The sequence below is a fragment of the Chiloscyllium plagiosum genome, unplaced genomic scaffold (assembly GCF_037043375.1).
Source record: "Chiloscyllium plagiosum isolate Xiang-an unplaced genomic scaffold, Cpla_swu_hap1 HiC_scaffold_26, whole genome shotgun sequence".
Classification (NCBI taxonomy): Eukaryota; Metazoa; Chordata; class Chondrichthyes; order Orectolobiformes; family Hemiscylliidae; genus Chiloscyllium; species Chiloscyllium plagiosum.
The window spans coordinates 43,521,960-43,541,127 of NW_028270164.1; the positions used below are offsets into that span (position 1 = coordinate 43,521,960).

General features: G+C 39.2%; 1 protein-coding gene across 5 annotated transcripts in view; it reads right to left on the reverse strand.

The window, feature by feature from the left end:
* Positions 1-19,168, reverse strand: part of pacsin1b (protein kinase C and casein kinase substrate in neurons 1b) — a 390,938-nt gene that overhangs the window by 248,753 nt on the left and 123,017 nt on the right. Inside the window, exon 1 of one of the 5 annotated variants that reach the window (XM_087973660.1) lies at positions 1,638-1,821. The exons of 3 other annotated variants lie outside the window; for them this stretch is intronic. The gene's annotated coding sequence lies outside the window, so the exon portion shown is untranslated. Of the gene's footprint in view, positions 1-1,637; positions 1,822-19,168 lie in introns of those variants that run through there. One more of the 5 variants, XM_043716948.2, reaches the window with a different exon arrangement.

The following is a 19,168-nucleotide window of genomic DNA, read 5'->3' on the forward strand; positions in this document are numbered from 1 at the left end:
TCACTAAGAATGGGTTGTGTAAGATATGGGAAGTATGGCACACAAGATTCACTCTACAGATTCCACATCAACAATAACATTTTAAGCACCCGCATACAGGCAAGAACCAGCAAAGTGATTTTGTAGCCTGTCTGCTATTGCATCAGTTAGGGTACCAATTGTGTCTGTCTTTTGCCAGCGCTTGTAATCTGTTACTTGTTTTAATTGGGTGATTTGATGGTGAGTTTTCAAAAAAACAGCCAATTTCTTCCCCAGTGCCCAACTCATTCAGTAAAACAGGAAACTCGAGATCAGGGTCTTAGGTTCAGGGTCAGTGTTACTTGGTGCTGTTTTTGAGGGGTTCTTATTTTGCAGCGGTAATGACCCCTCCTCTGAGACAAAATGATCTGGCTTCATGGCCTGCTTGCTCCCGAGGTGACATACCATGCCTGAACAAATTGATTTTAAAAGGTATAAGTTGTTACTGGACTTTGAGGACACATTTGTAGTATTCCTACCTCTGGGCCAGAGAGCCCAGTTTCAAACCCACCTACCCCAGAGATGTGTTATAACAAGTTTGAAAAACTTGACTAAAAATAAAGCCAAGTTGGGTTATTGGCCTCTGGATAGGGAAAGGGTGCAGAAGGCAACAGTGGAAACTGATGTATATACTCAACTATATACTAACAGCAAAACCCTTGTAAATCAGAAAGATTTATATTGCCTAGTTCATTATGTAGATATCAGTGTATGAAACACCAGGGGACCCATCTTTTACAAGGCTAAAACGATAGCATTTGCAGAAGTCATGACAGGCATCATGTAGTCAAACCTCTAAAAATACCTCCAAACTACTTGGTGATCCCAAATGTAAAACCATAATCTAATGATTATTACCTTCAGAAAAAAAGGAGTGAAAATTGGAAGAGGTAAAACATATAAATTGAGACCAAACTAGCTTGACAAAAATGTGTGACATTAGAGATTCAATATTCACGAAGATCACAGTCACTGAATCTGGCATCATTTGTACTTGATGAGATATGATTATTGTCAAGACTTTTAAACGATGGAAAGTGATGTTTAGCTACAGCTCTTTGATGCACTGAAAATCTACAACGAGACAAGGAGGGCAGAGAAGTGAAGCAAAAAGGTTTAGACACCAGAGCCATGACATGGAAGAGCACCTGGGCTGTTTCTAAAAAAAATCGAATTTAAAAATTCACCTCTATATTCTGATGAAATACACAGACAATTGCAAAGTTACAATGGCTGAAATGATCAAACTGAGGTGAAATCTGTACAAGGCTTCAGCTTCAAAAAAATCTATGATGAAACTCGACAAAATAGATATTAGTATCTAGTGAGTATATAGCTGACTTTTTTTAAAAATACACAAACGGTATCAGAATCGCAAGCTATTTAAAATTCATTTCCAATCTCACCACCCCACAACCAAGTCAGAGCACAAATGTTGCCATCGGTCTTGTTTGATATTTCATTAATCCAATTTGACGGACACTTGCAAAAATTGCAAAACCACTTCACTTCAATAGGTTCTGAAAATGTGAGAATGAACCAGAGTCCTCAAAAAAGGTTCTAAGTAGATAATTGAATTACTGCAAGAGGATTAATTCATTAGAAAAATTAAGCCTTACCAGTAAATGGCTTTGCCTCAGTTCTTTTAAATGGATTCCTTCGCACCGTGCTTTTCCTTTAAGCAAAGTGGAACAGTAAACTAAGCCTGGTGACTGACACCGTCAGTGCTTGACTTGAATTTAGTGATGAAGTCAGCACACTTTACAATGCAACTGTGAATCCACAGGGCAGCAGCAACATCTCCTTCCTCCCATCCAAAACCTCTAAATCATTGTCTCCATGGTTACAAACAATACACAGCACATCACAGAAGCAATGAAGCCTTGTGCAGAGGAATATCAGTATAGCAAGGAAATTCTTCACAATTTGTTTAATAAACTTAATCTGTTGACTGAAATATTCATGCTAGCAGCTTAAGTCAAATTGCCTTCAACTCCCACAATTCCTCAAATCAGAATGGGTTCACAGCTACTGCCATTGCAGCTGTATCAATCCATTGAGGTATGCAGAAGAAGTCTCGTGTTACATAATGAAAATGAAAAAATTTATCACATTCAAAAAATGCTGCACAGCGCACCACACAATTAAAAAAAATTCGCTTTTTGCAGAAAATCTTTCCAAATATCATAATGCTACAATCTTCAATTTTAAAATTACATTGTTCAAAACAAGTGGATGCTTCAAAATAATTCTCATTTTCTCTGATCAGTGAAGCCCAGAGTGTTAATTACAGGCAGAGACCTGTTAGTGATGCTTATAAATCCACCAAGGGAGGTTCAGCCGACACTGTAATTCATTCCTAAGTCTTTTCTTAGAGCTCATAGTGAGAAGCTCTTTAATGGTAGCTATATTTCTTTTAAGTCTGGGACAATGCCAGAGGCAATGATTGCATGATATTAGTACATGATGGATAGCATACACACACGCTTTAAAAAAACCTTCCAAAATGAAAACCCTCCTCACTCTGAACAAAAAGCAAGACAGTGGCTGAAAAAACATCTGAAAATAAAGCAAAATTTTGTTGAGTATTTTATAAAGGAATCATAATCAACCAATCAAACCCCATAGAGTCTGGTTCAAGACCTATTTTATTAAAATATCCTACAGAACGAACTTCAGCTAAAAGTCTCAGAAATAATAACTACATTTTGCAGATGATATGGAAAGTGTTTATTTTAGGAACAGGAGAAAGCCATTCAGCTCCTTCTGCTATTTAATTAAATTTAACTTGCATAAATAGATTAATTACAAGAAATACATTCAGCCCTGCAATCCTCCTCCACTGGTCATGATGATCATGGCTGATTTGTTTCAAATTCCATATTCAAATCTACCGATACCCTCCCCTCCCGAGATCCTTTGAATCCCGTACCTAGTGAGAACCTATTCACTTTGGTCTGAAAAATATTCGACGACCCCGTTTTCAATGTCTTCTAAGGCAGAGCGCTCCAAAGTTGCACAACCCTGACCAAAAACCTCTCGTCTCGTAAAAAGAGGTGACCCCCTCATTTTAAAATAGTGCCCCCTAGTTCTGGACTGAACAACAGAGGTGTTCATCCTTTCCACAACACCTTGTCAAGACCATTCAGGATTTTAAACACTTCAAATCAAGTCAGTCTTCACTCAAACACTGGTGGAAACAACCAAGCCTGCCCATTATAAGGTAACCCTCCCATTCCAAGTTATCAATCTAGTAAGCCACTTCCAATGTTAATACATGCTTCTATAAATATGGAGGCAGAATTGCAGAGAGTAAATCAAGATTATATTCAATCAGCCAGGATTTTGCTGCTCACACAACCTATCTACCTGTAACCTCCTTACATTATCTTCACAAGACACTTTAGCTATCTTGATGTCTTTGGAGTTACTCCATCAATTTCCCTTGGCTCCACTACCCCTAAATATATTATACCTTATTTACACCATATTATATCCTCTATTCCTGATGCATAACAAAAAAATGCATGTCATTTTTCTGTAATAATGCAGGAAAGCATTGTATTTTCTGATTCATAGTAATCAGTGCAGGATTTGTTACATTGTCATTGTTTATGTTCAGATTTTACATTTGAATGTGGAATTTATAGCCATGTAGCCCCTTGCCTACTCTGCCATTCGCTAAGATCAGGGCTGAACTACTTACTCACATTTCCACCTACTAACCTTTCACCTCGTTGTGTATCAAGCATCTATTTATCTCTGCCTAAAAATATTCAAAGACTCCAATTGTGCCACTTTTTGAGGAAGAGAATTCCAAAGACTCAGTCATCTAAAAGAAAAAGCAATCTCATCTTAAATGGGCAACTCCTTACTTTAAAACCGTGACCTCTAGTTCTAAGTTCTGCCATAAGCAGAAACATCACCACACCCCCCCCCCCCCCTCAAAAACTTGTATCTTTCAATCAAGTTGTTTCTTAATCTTCCAAACCAGGGGCTTATGAGCCTGGCCTGTCCAACATTTCCTCATAAGACAGCTTACCAATTTCAGGCATTAGTCTAGTAAACATTATCTGAATTCCTTCCAACATATTTACATAATTTCTTAAAAAGGAGACCTGTATGCTATTTACAGTATTCCAGATGTGCTCTCATCAGTGCACTGTGTATAACTGAAGCCTTAATTCCCTACTTTTGTATTCAATGTCCTTGCAGTAAATTTCAACATTTTATTAGCTTTCCAAATTACTTAATGTACCTTTCATATACATTATGATGATTCATGCACTTGGTCCTCTGCATCTCAGAGTTCTGCAATTTGTCGCAGTTTACATCATATGCTTTTTAAAAAAAATTTCCTGCCAAATGGGCAGTTTCACATTTCCTACATTTTATTCCATTTGTAACTTTACCCACTCATTGTTGGTAGCCTTTTTATGTCCTCTTCATAACTTAGTTTCATGTCTATCTTTGTGTCATCAGCAAATTTAGCAACCATACATTTGGCCCCTTCATCCAAGTCATTTAAATAATTGTAAGGTATTGAAGCCTCAGCACTGCAATGACTTCAATATCATCTTTGGGTCCTCCGTTGACTGAACATTCTGATACGTGATATCCATGGATGCCGGCAAAACTGGCAATTTATGTTGTTGGTGTTTGGGAGAGTTTCTGCACCTGCATTGCCTCTCTACTTCCTCTGGGTCTGTCAGATATTGTGACTGGTGTAGGTGGTCCTCAAAAATGCTGAACCAAGGGATGGTCAGCTGCAGTGTTTCCCCAAGAGAGGTGATCTGCAATGCAGCAAAATCTCCACAAACACGATAAGCACACCCTTTTTTTCAAAAAGAAAAGCCTTAACAATAGTCCTAATGTATCATAAGCTGGAAACATGCACTGCAGTCCAGTCTTGTATGGTTAAACTCCTAACAATAACTTTGCGCAGACTTGATACTCCCTAATCTTTTGACTCTTGCCAGTCTGTGAATTTCGGAAGTGGAGTATTATGTCCCAGTAAGGGAGAGTGTGCATGTATTAGGGAAGGAAACTCTTGTGTGTCTTTGAGTAGTTTGCTTTGGAGACACTTCTGTATGGGGATTTTTCTTTTGTACATTCTTGATGAATGGCTGACCAAAACCAGAAAACATCTTGTCATATATTTAAACAATTAAGTAAAGCAATCATGAAATGCTTATATGTTAATAATGTTTGAGAATATTTGTAGGTCAGGTTGATGATAAGTATGTAAATTAGCTCACTGAGCTGGAGCATTTGTTTTCAGACGTTTCATCACCATATGGGTGGCATCGTCGGTGGGAGTCTCTGGTAAGCCGCTGGTGGTGTGTCCTGCCTCTCTATTTATAGGGTTTGGTTTCTTGGGATGGGTGATGTCATTTCCGGTTCTTCTTTTTTTCAGGGGAGGGTAGATAGGATCTGGGTCGATGTGTTTATTGGGGGAGTGTTGGTTGATGTGCCATGCCTCTGGGAGTTCTCGTTCATGTCTTTGTTTCGCCTGTCCCTAGGATGTGTGTGTTGTCCCAGTCAAAGTGGTGCCCTTCTTTGTCTGTATGGATAGAAACTAGTGATGGTGGGTCATGGCTAGTTGGTGTTCGTGTATCCTGGTGGTAAGTTCCCTGCTAGTTTGTCCAATGTAGTGTTTTTTTACAGTTCTTGCATTGTATCTTGTAAATGACATTAGTTTTACTGGTAGTATCAAATGGATCCTTTAGGTTAATTAGTCACTGTTTGGGTGTGTTGGTGGGTTTGTAGGCTACCATGATGCCAAGGGGTCTGAGTAGTTTGGAATCCTGTAGATAAGGGATGCATGACTGTTATGCTGTGATCTCCAGCATTTTTTGTTTTGAGTACAGTTTCTAGTATTTGCAGTAATTTGCTCCTACCTTTCCATCATCTTCTCGAGGGCACTCTCCATTCCAAAGTCGATGGGACTGGGTTACCAGGGAAAAGGAAATGCCGTGGGGAACCAGAAATGAGTGAAAAGAGCTGGGAGAGATTGGGAGCTATCTGAAACTAATCCTCGTGTGCCTAAAATTGTGGACTTGTCTCTTTGTCTTTTGCTTCTTTGCAGCACTGAGAGCCAAAATAGCTTTCTTTTCATTGAGGCACTGCTGATTAAAGTATGCAAGAAATTTTAAAGATTATGAAAGCAGAAACCTGAGCACATGCACCAGCAGGTTCACAAACAGCTTTTTCCTGACCATTATTGGAAGGATGTTGTGAAACTTGAAAGGGTTCAGAAAGGATTTACAAGGACATTGCCAGGGTTGGAGGATTTGAGCTATAGGGAGAGGTTGAATAGGCTAAGGATGTTTTCCGTGGAGGGTCAGAGGCTGAGGGGTGACCTTATAGAGGTTTATAAAATCTTGAGGGACATGGATAGGGTAAATAGACAAGGTCTTTTCCCTGGGGTGGGGGGGGTCCAGAACTCGAGGGCAAAGATTAGGGTGAGAGGAGAAAGATATAAAAGAGACCTGAGGGGCAACTTTTTCATGCAGAAGGTGGTACGTGTAAGGAATGAGCTGCCAGAGGAAGTGGTGGAGGATAGTATAATTTAAAAGGCATCTGGATGGCTATTTGAATAGGAAGGGTTTGGAGAGATATGGGCCAGGTGCTGGCAGGTGGGACTAGATTGGGTTGGGATATCTGGTCGGCATGGACGAGTTGGACTGAAGGGTCTGTTTCCGTGCTGTACATCTCTATGACTCTAAACTAAGACCACATAAACAACAAATAACTGTTACAATTATCTAACATTTGCTTTGTGTTGTAAATATACTGGAAGACTTGCAAGGCCTACAATATTTACCATACTTTTCCTGCAAACTGACTATTGTTTTGGAATCCCTGTCCCAACCGTGGGAAGTTTTAAACATTGAGGCCTGCATTGTAACTGTCCAGGGGTTTTCAGTCTCTTGACCTCAAAGAAAATAAGCTTTATCTTTTGCAGCCTTTCTGACCATGGCCTCTTTTTGGCACTGGATTGCCCTGGTAGAAGCTCACCACCTAGTTAAAATTGCAATAGAATTTCAAATTATTATAGGAACCCAGCTTACAGGTTCAATAGCTTAACTTAGGATCAGTATCCTTGAGGCTACAGAAGAGCTGCATTGAGGCAAAAAAGCATAAAAATCTAGAAAAAACATAGTTGGGATTCTAACAATGATGCCGAAGGTGCACGTGTGTTATATTGTACTCCTTGCACAAACAAACGCAGAGGCAATAAACTGGGATGCAAAATGGAGTGGAGAAGATAATGAAAAATTTGTAAATTGAAGTGCAAGATTCTGAAGTATTTTGGATGATACAATAAAAAGGAAGAACCAGAATAATTGAAAATATCAATTTGTATATCAAAGATTTTCAACTGCAAGTTATAAATCAAACCTGCAAACAATACTACTGTATATAGTGGAACCGGAAACAGTTTTGCAAATGGGTCAGTACTTCATTTTGTCAAGGTGGAGGAATGGGGCAATTTATCCTAAAGAATAAAGAAAGAACAAAGAAAATTTACAGCCCAGAAACAGGCCCTTCAGCCCTCCAATCCTGAGCCGATCCAAATCCACTGTCTAAACCTGTCACCCAATCTGTATCCCTCTGCTCCCCACCTACTCATGCATCTTAAACTTTTCACTCTCACCTTGAAAGCGTGACCTCTCTTTATTGAATCCTTCACCCTGGGAAAAAGCTTATCTCTATCTACCCCGTCTATACCCTTCATAATTTTGTAGCCCTCAATCAAGTCCCCCTTAATCTCCTTTTTTCTAATGAAAACAATCCTAACCTACTCAACCTCTCTTCATAGCTAGCACCTTCCATACCAGGCAACATCCTTGTAAACCCTCTCTGCACCCTCTCCAAAGCGTCCACATCCTTTTGGTAATGTGGCGACCAGAACTGTACACAGTGTTCTAAATGCAGCCGAACCAATGTCTTGTACAATTCTAACATGACCTGCCAGCTCTTGGACTCAATACCCCATCCTAAAGAAATTAATCCAATTTTAAAAAATCAGGGGAATAATACATGTTACAAAATTAGACAGACAATCCTGAATTATTGGTAACCTTTTGTGCTCCAAGATTTGTTTCTGCATAGGGCTTCAAATACATTGGTCGGAAAGTTTCATCTGTGCTCCAAGTTCCATTCTAGCCAACTCTAGGTGATCAGCTGCAGTAAATGGTAATGAATTTCAGGCCAGAACCCATTACTGAATGGAACATATCCAAAGCAAGGTTGGAGTAAAGTGCCTTCAAATATTTGGGATAATGAGCAAGTTATCGAGACAGGCCTGACCTAGCAGAATTCGGATAATCTACTTCGTGGCTCAAATGGAACCTGAAACGAAAGGAAAGTTGGCTAATAATGCTTGCAAAGCTCTATACAACAGAAACAAACTATTCAGCACAAGACTTCACCAATAAATCAAAGGAATGTTAAATTTTATAGCTTCTATTGTTTTTTTCCTTCTGTTAAATTGGATCAGCTCTTCCTGGTCCAGCAGAAAAAAACATCTGTTGACTTTCAACAATACCTATTGAGGCAGAGAGTGCACAACTTAACCTGCACAACTATCGATTCAGGTTGTTTAGGATATCCAAGTGTGCCACTTTTCAAAGCAAACCTTCCTCATCGAAAGTATGGAAATTCTAAGTTGTGGTAAAAGTTGTGCTTTTTATTCCCCAAAACATCCAAAAAGGTGCTATTTCAAGCAATTGCAATATTTGGGTTTTATTGTAAGAAAAAGCTCAATTTTATAAAGCAACAGAAATGGTTTTGTAATATCACAATATACAGAACAGAATTAAGCATTTGGTCCAAAATGGTCCATGGGTGGTGATTTGCTCGACAAGAGCCTTCCCATACTCTTCCAGCTATTCAAACTGATGGCCCTTAGAACAAAACTGGAGTATTGCTGAAAGGGAGAAAAAGATACGCTGTCAAAGCTTTTTGATTTGCACTTATCAGAGCAGGCATTCAAATACCAAATTTCAAAGGGAACAAGAATTTGCATTGCATGAGAAGAGTGCTGATTTGTTAATAAGTCAACGTTGATCATTTCTCTGCAATAAACTTTTATTCATTTCCCCTCTCTATGTTTCATTTCTCTTAAATACACCTAAAATACTCTTCATGGCAGCAAGTTCCACACACTGATCAACCACACAAAAAAATCTTTGCTAAGTCCTCTATTGAATTTAGAGGTAGTTCTTAGATGTATTTATTATTACCACACTAACTTGCAGCTTTCACCCATGAGGCTAGGAATAGTCACTATGTTATAGTTCAAGCCCAAACAGTAAGTTAGTTGGTGGGGTCATTTTGACAGCCACAGGAAGAAAATGAACTGAAAGACGAATATCAAGTCAAACATAAAATTAGCAACAGAACTTCAATTAAAAAAAAGAAACATGACACTGTTTCAGAAACAGGTGTATCCCATTTCGTCCTGGCTTGTTCCACCATTCAAAAAGACCATGACTGATGTGTGACCAGCTCTCACTGACATTATAACAAAAAAGTACTTATTTTACCTGCAGCAAACCATAATTCCATAATTCTTCCTGAAGTTCTTTCTACACCTTCTGCATATAGTGTGAGCAGTAAATTCACCTATGCATATTTGCATATTATTATTCTTGTTGGCATTTCATTTTGAATGGTACAAAATTAGAGCATCTATATGCTCCTATGAGGCAGCATGATTTGGCTATAATCTTGCTGAAGAATTAGGGAACAGTATTTTCAAGAACGTTTACCTCTGTATGCAAAAGCGTGATTGCAGCAGAGATCAGTTTATGTGCTTTGTTCTGCGCATTCGATGTCTGTACCGAAGTCACTACTCCGTTCTGCACATATTTTTCATCAACATATTCAGAGAGTTATGATGATACACCTCTGGATAATGTGGGACTTAAACAAAGGTTTCTTGGCTCAGAGGTAGCAACATTACCACTACACCCCACAAGAAGCTCTCAATTGACTACAGATTGATTGCTAGTATTACTTCCAATTGTTGTTACAATTTGATATACTCTGGTGTTTTGCATAACTGTTGAAAGTTTCAAAAATCTACAAGAAATGTCAACATAATTACTGAAACACATTGACTACAAAAGTTTCCGCACAAACTATTTGTCCCAGACTTGGATACACGAGTAAACCTTTATCTTGGAATGGAGCATGGCTGGAGAATTCACAAAGGTCATCCAGAGCAGGACAAATTATCACAAGGGGAGGGACAACAGAGCAGAAGGAGTCTCAGTAGGATGACATATTCAAACAGCATGCTCAGGAAGTTTAACCCTCAGAGGATGGTCAAAAATGGATCAGTCTGCAATTTACTAAGAAGCTCACCACGGTAATGAACCAGTGACGTAGCCGTAACTCTAACCTTAGAACAGGGGATATCACTAATAGCCCCTGTCTATGAACTTTTATCTGAATGGGTCCATATGGGCTGGTGGACATATGAGCAATATCTAGCACAGTTTGCCATTACCTGTTGCATAAATGGAGGTCACTGAGGCTCCACAGCAAGCATGAGGGTTTTTGGGAGAGCAGTCTTCCTCAGAGCAGGATATTACATTGTTGTACATACACTGCTTTGTTTGCCTCATGTCATCTTTGCCATGTAGACAAACCAAAGGGATTCCACATCTGATTGGTGGTGAGACCTCAGGCTGCACATTATAGGGCAGATCAATATCCAGCAGTCCTGATGTGTTAATTCTATGGCAGCTTTATTTCACCCAACCTGGCAGCTACCAGGGGAAAAAGGGGTCAAACACTGACAAAATGACTCAGGCGTTTGGTTCTTAACCCATACTCATGTAGGATGCTCATATTTTGTGGCAGCAAAATTTTCTAATACAACAGATGGTTCACTTGTTGAAATAATGATCCATACTGCCTGGATCACTGAAGGAATCTTGCAGCATTCAGCTAAATGGGTCACAATATTTGTCATGCTGTGCTGTATATTGATCATTATGATGGTGCAGACTTTGCCACAATCCTTTAGGGAAGGAAGAGCAAGAACCACAAAAGAAATAGGGCTTTATGTGAGGAACTAATTCAAGTCAAGGGGATTACAAAAGGTCTTGGTGGATAATCTTGTGGAATTCTGGTCCTGGCTCCAGACTACATCATTTCATGGGGGTATAGCAGTCATGAATGACTGGCTAACAGGCAATTGTAAGGGGCAGAGATGGAGTCATGAAAGTGACAGAACAACAGAGTAATATTCCATGAACTACTGCTACTCTACCAGACATGTAATGATTCTAACAATCTGTGGGGCTGCTGTAACACTCTGGAAGCTCCTGTGAACACTGGTGAGCTGGCATCTACACATATTTAACCCTGCCCCAGTTTCAGTGCAGTTGTGCATGGTACAGACTTCCCAAATGTGGAAATTCCAAACTTCCTCGAGCGATCATGCTCCAAACAAGACTCAATTAACTCCACAGAAGCCAGTATCGGTTAATGAAGTCCGTTTATTGACACATGGAGAGTCCTTGACACTGATCCAGCTCCTTTAGAGCCACTCTCATGGTTAACAGAACCTCTGACATTCCTGCTTATAAATCGGTCAGCCAAGGCTCCCTGATTGGACCAGATTAACAGTCCCAAAGAGGGAACTCATTCTATGAGGTTCACCTGGCTGACCTTGTTACAATCACTACATGACACAGCAAAATATCTTCTCAGAAAGGGTTGGTCATGCAAAGAGTACAATTTTGAACTTATTACCTCATGTCCAAAACTGGAATGATAAATAGTTCAAATACTTTGAGTTGTTATTAAACATTTTTAACTCAACCATAACTCTGACCTGGGAATTTCACAGAGTAATCTTGAAGTACGCAGTCTACTATGGGCTTAATGGTCTCCGCTGCTGTACTGCAATATAAGTTGTGTAAATTTTGGCTCCCATTAATGCATTATGTAATACTGCCGAAGGAAGAGATTAATTCCCGATTATAAAAGCACAGTTTTCAACATTAAGACGCCTGTACTAATAAAATCTATCAAAACAAAAATATCAAGTGGGAAAAGAGGTGCATTTCCCCAATTCCTTCCTGACAAAAAATAAATTTTGTACCTCAAAACTTTTGCTTCCTTCAGGCTTTATGTGGTCAATTTACTTTTTCCAAAAAAAGTAGGAAAGGTGTTTCTACAGCTTAAACTGCAAGTACCAGTGCTCTAAATGTACATATTTAGATTCAGAGCTATGTTAGTAGCCAGCTTCCTTTAGGCTGGCATATACTTATAATCAATATTTAATATCTAGTTATTGGGAAAGTAAACAAAGCAAAACAAAATAAGTCAAACGAGAAAGTCAGTAGAGTGCAGGACAGAAGATGCCATTTCAGGCATCATACAATGTTCCAGTGGTAGAGCATTTTAAATACTGTACATAGTTTTAGTGAAGTCATAGAAATTCTGGGTAGAAAGATACAAGAAAAAGTATTGCAGTAAGATGGAGAACCATGCAAAGTTGGAGAACCAGGTGTGTCAAAAGGAGATGTATAAAAATCTATGCGAGGGTCAATTTCAAAACATACAGTTTACATATGTTGTGTACTACAGTTAAACCAAACCAGGATAAATGAGTGTGAGAGAGCATTTGAATTAGCTTGTTACATATACTTACAGAGTACAATGAAAAGTTTACAAATTACCACTTATGAGGCCATCTTAGGTACAAAAAAAAAACCTAGGTACAGATTCTTAGGGAAAAAAATTAGAAAAATAAATAAAAAGAATTCACAAGAACAGTCCTTCAAACACCAGCTACGCTGGCACTTAGCCTCAAGTCCACTCTGTGCCATGACTCCAGACCATGCCAGGCTTCACCTAACGGCTCTCAAGACCATTCTAGAATCATCTAGAGATTGGAATTCCAAGCCGAGGCCTTGCTGGGCCAAAATATTGCCATGTGGGCCACCAAGAGACCACCACTCTGGGACTATGCTGATGCAGAACGTCCAGGACATTGCTACAAAAGAAGAAAAACAAAGAGAAAAAAACAAAAGAAACAGACAGACTGGATGAACTCTGGCTGAAAAGTCCTACTCTGCCGCCATCTTGCATCTGACAGATAGCGTGCAAGAGAGCCTTCATTATGACCTCAGTTGCTGCCAAAAAAGAACCCATGATGTTGGTGCCACTCTGTATTGCAAACCAGTTGTTCAGCTAACTGACCCCCTGTTTGAACAGAAATGGTAAATTAGTTAACAAAATGTTAATTCAAAATGGGCAGTTAAAACAAATTCTGTAAGCTTCCTTGGAATAAAAAAGAAGTTATGTTTGAATGGCTTTGTTATTCCCATGAGCACTTGTCTGATGTAAAAAACTTGCACGGCCTGTTCATTGCAGCACACAAAGTTTCATCTTACATCTTGTAAAATCTACTCCTTACCTCCTCCAATGTGATTTTATAAATAAAAACGCCAGGAACTAAGCAAGAGAGACGTATAAATTGACTCTGATTTTCTCCCCACACTTGGTTCTGGGTTGGAGCTAACATGCTTTTGTTATTCAGCATTAAATAAGCATAGCAATTGAAGTAGTAAGTGTATGAGTAAATTACTGTTTTCACTTAAAATTACATACTCCAATTCCTTTTCCCTTGATCTGCTAAACAAAAATTTAATGCAGTGGTGTAACAGGAAAAAAAGACAACGAGATGAATTATTAGTCTCTGAGTTTAAAGAGGAATACAGACACACAAGCGTGAATTTTAACATGGTCTACATGCGGGATGGGTTGCGAAAATAAATGGAGAAATTAATTTAGGATCTCTGATTGGAGCTGGCTTACAAAAGTAATGTACTGACTGAGTTTTATGGAGGTGGAATAAGTGCAGATAATATGTTCACAGGTGGTGGACCAACAGTTTAAGTCTTTCAGGAGAAGAATGTGGTTTTTGATATTAGACTAGAAAGGATCGTGGTTAATTACGCACAGGTGTTATCAATTCTAGAAAGAGTGAAAGTAGACAAGTCCCCTGGGCCGGATGGGATTTATCTGAGAATTCTCTGGGAAGCTAGGGAGGAGATAGGGGAGCCTTTGGCTTTGATATTTGAGTCATCATTGTCTACAGGTTTAGTACCTGAGGACTGGAGGAATGCAAATGTTGTGCCCTTGTTCAAGGGCAGCAGAGATGACCTAGGCAATTATAGACCAGTGAGCCTTACTTCTGTGTAGGAAAGGTTTTGGAAAGGATTATAAAAGAATAAGATTTATAATCATCTGCAAGCAACAATTTGATTTCAGATAGTCAACATGGTTTTGTCAAGGGCAGGTCGTGTCTCACAAACCTTATTGAGTTTTTTGAGAAGGTGACCAAGCATGTAGATGAGGATAGGGCAGTTGAGGGTATACATGGACTTCAGTAAAGCCTTTGATAAGGTTCCACATGGTAGGCTGATGGAGAAAATGCGGAGGCGTGGAATTGAGGAGGCGTGGAATTGAGGATGATTTAGCAGTTTGGATTAGAAACTGGCTTTCTGAAAGAGGGCAGCGAGTGGTGGTTAATGGAAAATATCCAGTCTGGAGTCCGGTTACTAGTGATGTGCCACAAGGATCTATTTTGGGACCACTGCTGTTTGTCATTTTTTTTAAATGACTTAGACGCAGGCATAGGTGGATGGATTAGTAAATTTGCAGACGACACTAAAGTCAGTGAAGTAGTGGACAGTGTGGAAGAATGTTACAGGTTGCTGGGGAACTTGGATAAACTGCAGAATTGGGTTGAGAGGTGGCAAATGGAATTCAATGCAGCTAAATGTGAGGTGTTGCACTTTGGGAAGGATAACAGGAAGACAAGATACTGGGTCAATGGAAAGATTCTTGGTAGTGTGGATGTGCAGAGGGATCTTGGAGTCCATGTGCATAGATCCCTGAAAGTTGCCACCCAGGTGGATAGTGCTATTAAGAAGATAGTGTGTTAGATTTCATTGGTAGAGGGATTGAGTTCTGGAACCGCAATATCATGCTGCAACTATACAAAATGGTGGTGCGGCCACACTTGGAATATTATGTACAGTTCTGGTCGCCCCATTACAGGAAGGATATGGAAGCATTGGAAAAGGTGCAGAGGAGATTTACCAGGATGTTGCCTGGTCTGGAGGGAAGGTCTTATGAGGAAAGGCTGAGAGACTTGGGTCTGTTCTCATTGGAAACAAGAAGGCTAAGGGGGGATTTGATAGAGACATACAAGATGATCAGAGGATTAGATAGGGTAGACAGTGAAAGACTTTTTCCTCGGATGATGACGTCAGCTTGTACGAGAGGGCATAACTACAAATTGAGGGGTGATAGATTTAAGAGGAATGTAAGAGGCAGGTTCTTTACGCAGAGAATGGTAAGGGCGTGGAATGCCCTAACTGCTAATGTAGTCAACTCAGCCACATTAGGGAGATTTAAACAATCCTTAGGTAAGCACATGGATGATTTTGGGATAGTGTTGGGGGACGAGCTGAGAATAGTTCACAGGTCGGTGCAACATCGAGGGCCGAAAGGCCTGTTCTGTGCTGTATTGTTCTGTATTCTATGTTCTAATAAGGCTGGAAACTCTAGTTTAACAGATTTGAAGGTGTAGTTTAGGCTTGCTGGGTTTCATGACAGCTTATGTCCCATGAGAAACCAAAAAGCATTAAAAAAAAGTATAGCTTTGGGTGAAAAAAAAGAAATCACATTGCCCACAAGGAATCGGTGTTCCTCCCAGTCCCCATCATGAGGTCACAAACCTCTGTAGTAAAACCTCACCCTCAGCCCTCAGAATCAATGATTGGATCACGTCCATGTATGGGGTCCAAACACTCCAGAGATTCAGATCAGACCTCCCTATTCCTGGCCTGCTTCAGAGAGTGATTAACATTGATCAGTCAGGCTGTCCTCCAGACAGGGAGCTTTTCAGGGTCAGAACTGTCACATGCTGTACATCTCTCTGACTCTTGTGGGGAAAAACAGACTGCCAAATTTCCCATCCAAAACTCCAGTCCCTGTTCTCATACACTTGGTCTTTTTGTGCTAAGGACTATTCACAGAATCATGTAAGGAAACCTTTTAGAACATGTTATTTTGCTATCATTATGCCTGGAGGCTTCAAAAATACAAATTCACATGACATTTCACATGACTGAAGTAATGCATTGTCTCAGTAGCATATAAATCGGACTTAACCAATGATACCACATCCACCTCCTCAGCAATATCATCTATCCCAGTGAACATTTGTATACTTTTTCAGAAGGTATATTGATTGTATGATCAGTAAAGAAAATAAAATAAATGTAAATAAAAATTAAGTCCAGATGCAAAATTTGAGGTCCAACTTTTCTTTAGTGGCTTGAACGGAAGTAATACTGTTGTAAATTGAAACAAACAAGAGATGATGGTAGACCTACATGCAGATGCTGTTAAGCCAGTGTCATATGGCATGATAGTTTATGCAAGGCAGTTCAGGTAAGGTAGTAAGCTTTAACAATGATCCAATGCTTTAATCACATTAAAGTTGAAGGCAGGAAAACAAAGTCAAATATAGACTAAACAAATGAAGTACACAACAGACATTCTACTGTTGGACATCTGGGAGAAAATGAGCAGATGCAAAGCAGGACAACTTTAAGCATTTATCTTGGATCGATTTTATGTGCAGACTTAAAATTATTTATGCTACAGGCATACCACAGTTACAATCTTGATCTTTAATGAATATTCAAGTGAAAGCTCACAAATATTTCTTTTGAATCTGACCCTTATTACTGCCAATTCCTGGAATTAAATCATGCCCACTTTGACATTCAACTTTCCTGTTCACTGGCAATCCACAAGATGATTTTAGCCATTCGAACAACTTAAATATAACTCTTATATTTCTATTTGAATCAGAGGTCCCAGGCACTGGGCAGAATTTGGGGAAGGGAACAGAACAGGAAAACAGAAAATCAACACGACTCTTGATCCCAACTGCAATCCATAATATGCCTAGATTTTAAAATTTATTCAGTGTTAGGCATCACTGGTTAAGCTGGTATTTATTGTTCAGTCTCAGTTGTCTTGGAAAAGCATCTTGAATCATTACAGTGCTTGGGGTATCGGGTCACTCATCAATGATTTTAGCAGGAAGAGCATGAAGGATTTGAACTTGCAACATTGAAGCAGGATGGCGTGAGACTTGGAAGACAACGAGTAAATGATAGTGTTCCCAAGAATCTGCTGCCCTTGTCCTTCCGATTGATCGAGGCCATGGATTTGGGAGATGTGTCAAAAGGTATTTTGGCAAGTCGTTGCAATGCTTCTTGTAGTGGACACAAACTACTGTCAATGGTGATGGGAACTGAATGTTGCTGGTGGTGGGTGGAGTACCAATTAAGCAGGCAGCTTTGTCCTAGATGATATCCAGCTTTTTGAGTATTGTTGGAGCAGTATACTCATTCAGGTGAGTGGAAAGTATTTCATCACATTCCTGATTGGTGGCTTGCAGATTTTGGGCAGGTATGGGGGTCGTCAGAAAATCAGTTACTCACAGAATTTCTAGCATCTGACTTGTTCTTGGAGCCACAATATTTATATAGCTGGTCCAGTTCAACTTCTAGTTAATAGCAAGTCTCAGTACGTTTACAGTAGGGGAATCAGAAATGACAAAGCCAGTGTCAATGGGCATTGGTTAAATTTTTGATTGGATTTGAATTGGGAAATGGACTGTTTTAAAAACCAAGCATTGTGGAAAGGATTATTGCACTTTTAAAATACAATTTAAAACGCAATAAAAAACATGAATACACACCCCATCACTTGACTGACTTTCAAATTGAATGATTTAGGCAACTTAAAAATTATAGGCATCCTAGAAACCATTTAAAAAAGTACAATGTTTTGCTGAATGCAGAGAGAGAAATGGTAGTCTAAGCTTTCTCATGATAAGTAGCAGCTAATCATTCATGCTTGGTATCCTTTAACAATTCAACAATACAATTCAACATGGTCAATTGTTTGCCAGCTGTCTATCATGCTGCAGACCCAACAATTGTAGTTTTTTTTAAGCAATGACTTTTGTGTGGATTTGTTAAATTTATAGCTCAGAATGCATACACTTCGATTTCCATTCAAGTTATTCTAACAGATACTCACTAAATGATTGACTAGGTTGAAGAATGAAATTATGATGCAAACTAAGTTAATGCATGGATTAGGGGAAATGGGCAAAAATAACAAAAGGAAACAATAGTGAAGAATTGCAATGAGCAAATTAAGGAGGACAACTTAGAGAAGACCTTGCAAAAATGAGGCAGGATTAGAAGGTAAAAAGGACTGTGCAGTGAGTAGTATGAAAAGAGAAACAATATTTGTGGCTTAAACAAGTACACTCATTGTTAAAGCTTCTTTGTGCTGGAACGTTTTCCTTTCTTAAATTACACCAAGCAATTTGATTACCCTAGTTAGGTTAAATGATTCTTGGATCCAAACAAAACTGGTCCTGGAACCAAGAATTTGTATTTTCCAAGAACCCGGGCCACATTTTACAATATCTTACACATGATTTAGCTAATGCCTAAAACACACAATGCTGTCTGCAGGGCATCCAATGTCAACTGTCTGAATCATCTTAAGCATCTGTGCCTACTACAGATAATGCATCTGAGACGGATCTGTGAGTATATATAACTAAGAAAATCTAGCTATCTACATGGAGGAAAAAATGTGATTTCAAATAATTGACACATAAGAAAACACAATACACAGTGAAGAAAGTCAATAAATGACAATAGCTTTTACTGCACAGTATTGTTAAGCTGCAGCTTTATTTAAGTGAAGTGGCTGATGATACCAGTTGTTAATGAGTGGTTAATTCTAGACACATCATAGGTTAAATCATGTTATATGGAAGTTAAGGCAGGTTATGTCTTTCATATTTTCCACCCCCCACTCCCTTCCCCCATGGCATCTCAGGCTTCATATCCTATGTGGCAGCTGAAGGAATAGCAAATAGTGATAAATGTCAACGGCCTTACAAATACATTTTGTAGGTGCCAATCACAAAGGTACTGGAAAGACAAGAAGTCATTGCAATTCATTGTCCATTATCCTGCTGAGAAAATTACCCATGATGGTGCTT